This window comes from Giraffa tippelskirchi, chromosome 5 (assembly GCF_054371585.1).
Source record: "Giraffa tippelskirchi isolate mGirTip1 chromosome 5, T2T-mGirTip1v1.2.pri, whole genome shotgun sequence".
Lineage (NCBI taxonomy): Eukaryota > Metazoa > Chordata > Mammalia > Artiodactyla > Giraffidae > Giraffa > Giraffa tippelskirchi.
In genome coordinates this window covers 85,883,904-85,896,122 of record NC_137279.1, presented here as the reverse complement: position 1 = coordinate 85,896,122, position 12,219 = coordinate 85,883,904, and the positions used below count along the sequence as shown (strand labels likewise).

The following is a 12,219-nucleotide window of genomic DNA, read 5'->3' as shown; positions in this document are numbered from 1 at the left end:
TGTACCCAAGGTCAAGTGCCAAGAACTTTAGTGTAATTTTTCGATTTGGTTTCTTTATTTCTTTCTAACACCATCAGTTCCTCATTTGGGCTTCTTCAGGAGCATGAGGAAATGGTGTCTGATTTTTGTGGAGTTCTCCAAGGCCCAAAGTTCTGGGTTTGGCTATGTAAGCTTCTGAGGATGTCTGTAAAGAAGAGATTTATAGCAATTAAAGAGAGGTTCAAAGATTCTCTGTTTCCCAGTAGAATATTTCTGCTTGTGTGGGCAGGAAGATCTTGAAATAATTCAACCAAGAGCCAACCACCCAAAGAGGATTATATGTAAATTCATACTGTATGGGTACTGGGAGCTTTGAAAGCCACATACGTGAAATACAGATATACAGATAGACATATACACAGCAATAGTGCCCTTAGCAACTGTGCCACCTCTGTGTTTATTACCATAAATACTCCTGGTTAAAACGAAGATAAAACTTAACAATATATAGTTGTTAACACCCAAACTTTAACTGAGCCATGAGAACTTTACCCTCTTATGCTACTGAAGCAGTACAATATAGTGGTTAGAAGTATGAATTCTAGAGGCAGACTTCATGGGTTGAAATCACGATCTCACCATTTAGTAGCTATGATTTTTAGGCATATTATTTAACTACTTTGTGCCTAGTTTGCTCTTCATTATAATTGGAATAATACCTATCTCATAGGATTGCTGTGAGGATTTGAAGGGACAATTTATGCTGAGCTTTTAGGCATGAAACACATATAGAACAGATTAAAACAGAAATAATTGTGTGGTTTCATGTAATGTATGAATGGAGTGGGACAGTTGCCTTAAGATAATTTCTCCATGTATCTTGTCATGGTACTGTTGCCACAATACTCCTACAACATTATTCATTTCTTTATTTAAATCACTAAATACAATTTTTTATTTGAGGATGATCAACAGAGTGATTTATAAACCAGCTTATTAGACTGGGGGCTTCCCTAGTGGTTCAGGGTAAGGAATCTGCCTGCAAATACAGAAGACATGTGTGCAATCCCTGAGTCGGGAAGATCCCCTGGAGAAGAAATTGGCAATCCACTCCAGTATTTTTGCCTGGACAATTCCATGGACAGAGGAGTCTGATGGGCTGCAGACCATGGGGTCACAAAAGAGTCAGACGTGAGTTAGCAACTAAACAACATTAGACTGGAAGGCAGTTTGAAGCCTTGGGTTAAGGGCCTGGGTCTAATCTCAGGGCTCCTGTTGATAGGGTTTATAATTATGGAGAAGTCCTTTGGAGTCTCTGAACCTCATTCTAATCTACCCTGAAGAAGCTGAACTGTGTGACCACTGAGGTCCTTCCCAGCTCTAATATTTAAAGAGACAGGATACTCCATAGATGAAGAGACCATTTTCCTATGGAAGCTTAATAATAGGTAGTTATTCACTGAGCACTATTTCTGTAGCTACCACTTTTCAGAGTCCTTTGACCTGTTTAATACTTGCAGCAATCCTATGAAGAAGGCTTTATCATTATCCCCACTTTTTAGATATGGAAACTGAGGCAGAGAGAGGTTAAATAATTTGCCCAAGGTCATGTGGCTAATAAGTGACAGAACTAGGGTTTATATCTAGATAATGGAGAATACCCTCTTCATGGATTACAGCCTTGTTGTGGACAAGGGGCTTGCATAACTCAATGAAGCTATGAGCCATGATGCTGTGCAGGGCCACTCAGATGTGTCATAGTGAAGAGTTCTGACAAAATGTGGTCCACTGGAGGAGGGAATGCCAAAGCACTCCAGTATTCTTGTCACGAGAACCTCATGAACAGTATGAAAATGTAAAAAGATATGACACTGTGGGATGAACCCCCAGGTCGAAATGTGTCCAGTATGCTACTGGGGAAGAATGGAGGGCAATTATTAATAGTTCCAGAAAGAATGAGGTGGCAGGGCAAAGGTGGAAACAATGCTGAGTTGTGGATGTGTCTGGTGGTGACAGTGAAGTCCGATGCTGTAAAGAACAATATTGCATAGGAACCTGGAATGTTAGCTCCATGAATCAAGGTAAATTGAACATGGTCAAATGGGGTGACAAGAGTGAACATTGACATTTTAGGAATCAGTGAACTAAAACGGACAGGAATGGGTGAATTTAATTCAGATGACCATTATAAGTACTACTGTGGGCAAGAAGCCCTTAGAAGAAATGGAATATCCCTCATAGTCAACAAAAGAGTCTGAAATGCGATATTTAGGTGCAATCTCAAAAACGACAGAATGATTTCAGCTTGTTTCCAAGGCAAGCCATTTAACATCACAGTAATCCAAGTCTATGCCCCAACCACCAAGGCTTAAGAAGCTGAAATTGACTGATTCTATGAAGATTTACAAAAGACCTTCTAGAACAAACACGGCCCCCCCTCCCCCCAAAAAAGATATCCTTTTCATCATAGAGGATTGGAATGCAAAGTAGGAAGTCAAGCAATACCTGGAGTAACAGACAACTTTGACTTCAGAGTACAAAATAAAGCAGTTTAAAGGTGAACAGAGTTTTGTCAAGAGAACACACTTGTCATACCAAACACTCTTTCCAACAACAGAAGAGATGACTCTACACATGGACATCACCAAATGATCCATACTGAAATCAGATTGATTATATTCTTTGCAGCCAAGGATGGAGAAGCTGTATACAGTCAGCAAAAGCAAGACCTGGAGCTCACTGTGGCTCAGATCATGAACTCCTTATTGCAAAATTCAGGCTTAAATTGAATAAAGTAAGGACAACCACTAGGCCATTCAATGTGTGTTAGTTGCTCAGTTGTGTCCAACTCTTTGTGACCTTATGGACTGTAGCCCGCCAGGCTCCTCTGTCCATAGGATTTTTCAGGCAATAATACTGGAGTGGGTTGCCATTTCCTTCTCCAGGGGCTCTTCCCACCGTTCAAGTATGACCTAAATCAAATCCCTTCTGATTATACAGTGGAGGTGATGAATAGATTCAATGGATTAGATCTAGCAGAAAGAGTACCTGAAGAACTATGGACAGAGGTTCATAACATTGTACAGGAGTCAGTGATCAAAACCATCCCAAAGAAAAAGAAATGCAAGAAGCAAAATGGTTGTCTGAGGAGGCTTTACAAATATCTGAGAAAAGAAGCGAAGTAAAAAGCAAGAGAGAATGGGAAAGATATACCCAACTGAATTCAGAGTTTCAGAGAATAGCAAGGAGAGATAAGAAGGCCTTCTTAAATAAACAGTGCAAATAAGTAGTGGGAAACAGTAGAATGGGAAAGACTAGAGATCTCTTCAAGAAAATTGGAGATATGAGGGAAGCATTTCATGCAAGGATAGGCATGATAAAGGACAGAAGTGGTAAGAAGCAGAAGAGATTAAGAAGAGATGGCAAGAATACACAGAAGAACTATACAAAAAAGGTCTTGAGATGCAGATAACCACAATGGTGTAGTCACTCATTTTGAGCCAGAGATCCTGGAGACTGGCTCAAGGTGAAGTCAAGTGGCCCTTAGGAAGGATTACTACAAACACAGCTAGTGGAGGTGATGGAATTCCAGCTGAACTTTCTAAAATCCTAAAAGATGATGTTGTTAAATTGCTTCACTCAATAAGTTAGCAAATATGAAAAACTTAGCAGTGGCCCCAGGACTGGAAAAGGTCAGTTTTCATTCCAATCCCAAAGAAGGGCTGTGCCAAAGAATGTTCAGGCTACCATATAGTTATGCTCATTTCATGCTAATAAGATTATGCTGAAAATCCTTCAAGCTAGGCTTCAGCAGTACTTGAACCGAGAACTTCAAGATGTACAAGCTGGGTATAGAAAAGGCAGAAGAACCAGAGATCAAACTGCCAACATTTGTTGGATCATAGAAAAAGCAAGGGAATTCCACAAAAACATCTACTTCTGCTTCATTGACTATACTAAAGCCTTTGACTGTGTAGATCACAATATACTATGGAAAATTCTTAAAGGGATGGGAATACCAAACCACCTTACTTGTCTCCTGAGAAACCTATATGCGAGTCAAGAAGCAAGAGTTAGAACTTTACATGAAACATTTGACTGGTTCAAAATTTGGAAAGGAGTAGATCAAGGCTGTGCATTGTCCCCTGCTTATTTAACTTCTATGCAGTGTACACCATGCGAAATGCTGGGCTGGATGAATCACAAGCTGGAATCAAGATTACCTAGAGAAATAATAACCTCAGATGCAGACGATACCACCCTAATGGCAGAAAGCAGAGAGGAACTAAAGAGCCTCTTGATAAAGGTGAAAGAGGAGAGTGAAAAAGCTGGCTTAAAGCTTAACATTTAAAAAAATAAATAAATATAATCATGGCATCCAGTCCTTCACTTCATGGCAAATAGAGGGGGAAAAAGTGGATGTAGTGACAGATTTTATTTTCTTGGGCTCCAAAATCACTGCTGACAGTGACTGTAACCATGAAATTAAAAGATGCTTGCTTCTTGGAAGGAAAGCTATGACAAACCTAGACAGGGTATTAAAAAGCAGAGAGTCACTTTATGGACAAAGGTCTGTATAGTCAAAGATAGGGTTTTTCCAGTAGTCCTTTATGGATGTGAGAGTTGGACCATAAGGAAGACTGAGTGCTGAAGAATCGATGCTTTCAAACTGTGATGCTGGAGAAGAGTCTTGAGAGTCCCCTGCACTGAAAGGAGATCAAACTAGTCAATCCTAAAGGAAATCAACACTGAATATTCATTGGAAGGATGGATGCTGAAGCTAAACTCCAATACTTTGGAGTTTGCCAAAGAATTGATGCTTTTGAACTATGGCATTGAAGAAGACACTTGAGAGTCCCTTGGACTGCAAGGAGATCAAACCAGTCAATCCTAAAGGAAACCAGTCCTGAATATTCATTGGAAGGACTGATGCTGAAGTTGAAACTCCAATATTTGGCCACCTGATGCGAAGAACTTACTCATTGGAAGAGACACTGATGCTGGGAAAGATTGGACAAGGGGAGAAGGGGACAACAGAGGATGAGATGATTGAATGGAATCACTGACTTGATGGACATGAGTTTGAGCAAGCAGTGGGAGTTGGTGATGGACAGGGAAACCTGGTCTGCTGCAGTCCATGGGGTCGCAAAGAGTCAGACATGACTTGGCAACTGAACAACAACAACAACAATGGAGAGTACACATGCTAGGCATTTTATTCAGTACCAGGCAGTGCTAGGCAAATAATAATTAAAGAAGATGGACTGTGATCATAATTTTAAAAAATCATGCTCCCCAAAGTTCACTGAAGTGCTCTTTCAATAGCCAGGACATGGAAGTAACCAAAGTGTCTATTGACAGAAGATTGGATAAATAAGATGTGGTACATATATAAAATGGAATATTACTCAGTCATAAAAAGGAACCAATTAGTGCCATTTGTAGAAGCATGGGTAGATCTAGAGACTGTCGTATAGAGTGAAGTAAGTCAGAAAGAGAAAAACAAATATTGTATAATATCACTTAAATGTGTAATCTAGGAAAATAGTAAAGATGAACTTATTTGCAAAGCTGAAATAGATACATAAATGTAGAAAACAAACATATGGATACCAAGGCAGGAAGGAGGGGTGGAATGAATTGGTAGATTAGGATTGACGTGTGTGTGTGTGTGTGTGTGTGTGTGTGTATACTATTATGGGAACTCTACTCAGTGCTCTGTGGTGAACTAAATGGGAAGGAAATGTGAGAAAAAGAGGATATGTGTATATTTATAACTGATTCACTTTGCTATACAGCAAAAACTAACACAACATTGTAAAGAAACTATACTCCAATAAAATTTTTAAAAAATAAAATTAAAAAAGAAAAGGGACTGTGTCCTATTCATTACAGACCTGTAAGATTACCCAGAACTTCATACAGACCCGTAGTAAACATGTATATCAATTTTGTTGTTGACTATGGTGATACAAATCTAGTGGGGATGTAGGGAATGCTTGAGGACCTGAACCAGAGATGCTATTTCCTGAGTCAGTCTGGACATAGAGAAGCTGTGAATTCTAAGAACTTGAACTCACCAATTCTGACCCCAATATAGTTGCTAACCTGATCCCATAATGAATAATGAGTATTTTTCCCATGTGGTGCAGTAGTAAAGGATCTGGGTGCCAATGCAGGAGACACAAGAGATGTGAGTTCAATCCCTGGCTCAGGAAGATATGCTGGAGAAGGAAATGGAAACCCACTCCAGTATTCTTGCCTGGAAAATTCCATGGACAGAGACGCCTGGAGGGCTACAGCCCATGGGGTCACAAAAGGGTCAGACATGACTGAGCCACTGAGCACAGAGTACACATACCAAGCATTAATGGGGCAATTGAGTGGATAATTTTTGTGGATCCCCATTTATATATTGGTACAACCAGAGAATCAAGCAAGACATGATGTAGGTGAGCATCTGGTATTTGCACTCTAAGCGTTTAGAAACTGCAAACCTGTCTACTAAAAGTTTCCAGGCTGACTCAGTGCAAAGGTGATTGTTTTGGAAAATTTGAATGAGGTTGGTTCTGTGACTCCAGTATTATGCAAGCAGAAGGATGGAGGCAATTGAAAGAACTTTTGCTCTGATACGTTCTAAGTGACTTAACCAACGGGAATGCTTGAGCATGGGTTAAGGCTGAAACAAGTGAGACTAACATCTCTCCCATCAAGTGCCAGCACACACAAGTGAACATAGTCTCCTGTTCTGTACACTGTGAGACATCTTCTGTTTCCTTTCTCTTCCTTTGCCCAGATGCCTTCACCAGCCAGTATAAGTTATGTGTTTGTCAAAGCTAGTCTGTCTATAGCGATTACCAGTCGTCTGATACTTCCTAAGTGTTTTACATGTTACCTCCTTTAGTCTCACAGAAGTTATATGCTGTAGATATAATTGTTATAATTTACTGCTAAAGCAGCTGAGGCCCAGAGAGGTTAAATATCTCATCTACAGTAAGGAAATGATACAGCCAACATTTGAACTCAGCGCTTGGCGCTAGAGTCTAGGCTTTTAACCACAATGCTGTACTGTCTCTATAAAATCTTCAAGGTTATCAAGTTCAAACTCTGTTAGTTGCAAAGCATTTATAGACTCTTTCTATTAAACATCTGAACTGTGTGTGAGTTATGGATGTCTATAAGGCAGACTCTGCTGTGACTCACAAAGGAGTGATATCCTGAGGAGTGTTAGTAGACAAGATAATCCAAAAGGTGTCCTGGGTTGACATTATTTGTTGTGGCTGCCACAATGCTGGCTGGAGATGGTCCAAGAAAGTACAAATGGTGAAAAGGAATGCTCAGCTCCCAGGGGCCCTGGGCACCTGCTAATTGTGTCTCGGCTGGCTCTGGCTGTGGTGATGGCTGTCCTTAGACTCTTGTCAATGCGTTGGTACCTCGATGGGTTTGTTTCCCTTGGGATCCCCTTACATTGTTCTGCCAGGGAATCTCGGTTCCTTAATTCAGTTTGTTTGACTGGACTTTGTTCCAGTAATCGATGTTGGTATTATTCTGTGCATATCTTTTGGAGAAGGAAATGGCAACCCACTCCAGTATTCTTGCCTGGAGTATCCCAGGGACAGAGGACTCTGGTGGGCTGCCATCTATGGGGTCGCACAGAGTCGGACATGACTGAAGGGACTTAGCAGCAGAGCAGCAGTGCATCTTTTTGGCGTGGTGTCAAGGCCACACTAATGGATTGGGACCATGACTCTGGTGCTGGTTGTAACATGATCAACCATTGCAAAGAGAGCCAATGGCAAGACAGTGACACTGTCCATTATGTAGCTGAAATCATGGCAATGCATATGATTTCACACAAATGTCTGTTGTGTGTGGTGATGGCTGTTAGTGCCATCTAAGAATCATCACTTCTTTGTCCTCACCACAATCCCATATGGTAGATGCAGTTATTAAACTCATTTTACAATTAAGAAGCAAAGGCACAGAGAGGATACATAACTTGGCCTGGGTCACACTGTAAACAAATAAAGCAATTAGGATTTAAACCTAGGCAGTTGAGGCCCAGCCTCTGTGGTCTTGACCACCAGGCTATCCCACCTCCCCTCTGCTATGCTTTACAGGGGATAAAGGGACAAATAACACAGGACCTTCCCTCAAAGACTGTCTCATTGGCCTCATTTATTTGGGTTTTGGTAGTCTTTGTGCTTATGTGAACTTGATGGACTTCTGAAAGAAATATAAAGTACCATTTATAAGTAATGCTTCAAGATTTTGTCTCAGGTAAATTTTCCAAAGGGTTTCTGTCTTCCCACAGAAGACAGTGCTGAACCATTAAGGATTCAGATCATTTAGTCCCACTTTATTATTTGCAGCTAGTAATAATGGCCACTGTATGTTAAGCACGTCCTGTGAGCTGGGCACTTTCTAAACACTTTACCTGTGTTTTCTCCCCTTATGTTCTCTGGGAGTGGATTATGATTATTCCCATTTTATGGAAGAGGAAATTGAGATTCAGGGATGTTATATAAACTACTCACAGTCACACAGCTTGTAATGGGGCTGGTCTAGGAACCCAGGCAGTCTGACTCCATAGTCCATGTTTTTAATTAACCACCACTTTAGAGTGGAAAGATCACTGGGGTTAAGACAGTCTTGCCAGCTCTGACAAAATGTCAACATGTGTAATGCTGGCCAAGGCTCGCCTTTTCTCCAGTCTTCATTCATTCATTCAGCAACTGTTTATAGCACACCTACTGTGTGCCAGGCATGGTTAGTGCTGGGCAAATCCTGGTGAAGGAGACAGACTTGGTCCATGCTCTTGTACAGTTTACAGTTGAATTCAGTTTCCTCGTCTTTAAAAGTCAAGAATTAAAATATATTAAAAAACATTTCTCATCCTTTTGAAAACCCATGCCTCTTTTTATAAACATAAACATTACGTCTTTCCTAATGTTTTCTGAAATTTCCAAGTAATTGAATTACCATGACTAAAAATAAAGCAGTTATAATGTTGAGTAATTTTTGTTTTGAATCACACAAGCCCTCACCCCTACCCCTAGGGAGATTCTTACATGCTGAGCCCCCAATCCTGGGCATTCTTTCCTTGAAGAATCATGAGAATGGTGTCTCACTCTAACAACAAAGGGATCGAAAGTTAAGTTTTCAGTTGCTTTGAAATGCTGGCATTGTGTCTCATTTGTATTCATTCTTTCACCAAGTGTTGGCCCTTGGGTTTGTGTGGCACATAAAACTTTACTCATGCCTTTTACTGAAAACCCTTTTCCCCCAACAGGACATTGTCATGAGTCATGAGTTCTCTTGCCATCTGACATTTTCCCATCCTGTTAACGGAGGGATCATCAAAGAACGTGCCTGCGTATAGGAAAGAGAGGTCCACAGGCTCCTCCTTATTCAGTGGCTTTGTGAGTTAAATGAAGCTTTTGTCTCTAAGAAATGTCTGGGCTGTTTGTACTTTGAGATCTGTATGGAAAATTGTGCTTTACAGACCCCTTAGGAACACCAACTGGCTTATAAGTGCCTCCTGAGAACTGGGCTTCAGAAAGATGGGCTTCTCAAGCTCACTTTACCTGGCACCTGCTTATGTGTTGTTCATGCTGTCCTTAATTTCTTCGGAGACTCATATATAAACTGTCAGAGATGGTGTCAACCATGCATAGTGAACAAGCATAATTTATCCACTGAAGGAGCAGAGAGCAGAATTCTCTGCATTTTTTAAAAAAAAATTTGACAAGCCCATGAAATCTACCCTCTGATAAAATTTTAAGTACACATTACATTGTTGATGACTGTAGGTACCATGTTGGACAGCAGATCTCTGGAGTGTAATCCTATTTCTGAACTGAAACTTTATGCCTGTTGATTAATAACTTTCTATTTCCCTTCCCTACCTCCTCCAGCCTCTGGTAAACATCATTCCTCGTTTTGATTTTATGATTATGACTATTATATATACTTTGTATAAAGGGAGTCACGTAGTGCTTGTCTTTCTGTTTGACATTTCACTTAGCATAATGTCCAATTATAAAAAGAATTTATTTACTTGGGATTCTAAAGGGAATGATAGGTATTGTGAAAAAATACAATTTAATTCAATAAATGTTGGTGCAAGCACTGTGTTCAGTGACAAACGTATAGAGATAAATAAGACCTGTGTCTAGTGGTGTGCTGGTAAATGATTAACAATAGGTTCTGTGGGGAGGGAGGAGCCCTGATTTGTAGCATTTGCTGATTTCCACAGTGTAAAAATACTCCGGTTGCTTTAAAAACCACTGGTTAAAAAATAAAATAAAATACCATGGTTGATATCAAGCTACCAACATAATGTCAACTGGCTTGCAGAATTCTTAGAAATTTAAGTCAGCTCTCATGAGCCTATACAAGCTGGTCCTGTACTCTGCCAGTGCCTGCTTTCCAGAAGCTGTCAGTCTAGATTGAAACATAGATAAATTGCAATGCAGTATGAAAAAGGTGAAAGAAGCATGTAGAAGGTAGAAAAGTATCATGGGAGAGAGTGGTTAAATTCTGTGATGGGCACATCCCCTGAGCTTCAGGGGCAGAAAAGATGTGTAAGGAAGGCGGATAGTTAGGTAGAGATAGGACCTTAAAGCATCATCATTGTCTTCAGGTCAAAAGGAAACACCTTGGCCAATTTTAAGGTCCCTCTCAGTCTATTGTTATCTTCCTTGGGTAACCTTTTCTTCTGGTCTTAGGAACACATCTCTGCCTTGGCTGACAGATATCCCTTCTTTTCCAAAACACTTCCCCTTTGTCTCCGTTTTTCTGCTTTCCCAGTATCCTCCTTTATGAATTCTTCCAAGTCACAGAAAGCATGAACTGTAAAGGAAAAGATTGATAAAGAGAATTACATCAAAGTTAAGAATTTAACTTCATCAAGAGGCAGTGTTAAGAAAGTGAAAGACGAATAATAGAATAAGGAAAACTATTTGCAGCACTTAAAACCAATGAAGAGCTTGTATTCAGAATGTATTAGTAATCCTCCCAAGTCAATAAAACAAAGACAGCAAAAGGGGAAGAGACTTGAACAGGAATTTCATAAACACGGATCTCCAAATAGCAAATATGAATATATGCTTACCTTCACTAGTCATTGGGAAGGTGAAATACTCACAAACACCCACCAAGAAAATTAAATAGACTTACACTATCAAGTATTGTTGAGGATTTAGAGCAGTGGAAAATAACATATGGAATACATTGCAGATGAGATTTGGAATTGATTCAATTATTTTGATTACTTTTTGGTAGGACTTATTAAAATTGAACATGTACATAACTCTATGCTGCTGCTGCTTAGCTGCTTCAGTTGTGTCCAACTCTATGCAACCCTGTGGACTGCAGCCCACTAGGTTCTTTGTGCATGGGATTCTCCAAGCAAGAACACTGGAGTAGGTTGCCATGCCTTCCTCCAGGGGATCTTCCCAACCCAGGGATCAAACCTAGGTCTCCCGCCTTGCAGGCAGATTCTTTACTGTCTGAGCCACCAGGGAAGCCCAAGAATACTGGAGTGGGTAGCCAGCCTTTCTCAAGGGGATCTTCCCCACACAGGAATCGAACCAGGGTCTCCTGCATTGCAGCTGAATTCTTTATTATTTGAGCTACCAGGGAAGCCCATACATACTCTATGACCCAACACTTATTTTCCTAGACATATAGCCCACCCTTCCCACTCCCTCAAATACATATGTTCACCTAAAGGTATATACTGGAATGTTCATAGCAGCATCTGTAGTGATGGCTCCAAATTCAAAACACCCAGATGTTTGTTGATAGAAAATAAGTTATGACCATTCACAAGCTGGACTCCCACACAGCCACAAAAAAAGAAGAAAGTGTTGTTTCATATAACAACATGGACGAATCTCACAAATCTAACATTAAGTGAAAGGGACAAGACATAAAGAATACAAATGACATTATTCCATTTCTATTTATTAATAGTTCAAGAACAGGCAAAGCTATTGATGGGGTTAGAAGTCAGTTTCCTGGTTACCTCTGGGGAGAAGCAAGAGCATTAGTGATTGGGAGGGCCATGCTGGGGGCTCTGATGATGTTTTATGTCTTGTGCTGCATGGTAGTAACATTTGTTATAACTCATTGAGTGATACATGTATGATCTGTGTACCTTTCTGTATGTCCTATATTTTCATTGACTGAAAAACAAAGGAGCTTCTGAACCCAAGTGTTAGACATAGATGTGAA

At 40.3% G+C, this 12,219-nt stretch overlaps 1 protein-coding gene across 7 annotated transcripts in view; it reads left to right on the top strand.

The window, feature by feature from the left end:
* The window catches only part of DDR2 (discoidin domain receptor tyrosine kinase 2), a 180,251-nt gene that overhangs the window by 60,187 nt on the left and 107,845 nt on the right, over window positions 1–12,219 (top strand). For 2 of the 7 annotated variants that reach the window (XM_081491494.1, XM_081491496.1), the window contains exon 3: window positions 9,272–9,401. The exons of the other annotated variants lie outside the window; for them this stretch is intronic. The gene's annotated coding sequence lies outside the window, so the exon portion shown is untranslated. The remainder of the gene's footprint in view (window positions 1–9,271; window positions 9,402–12,219) is intronic. 7 annotated transcript variants of the gene reach the window in all.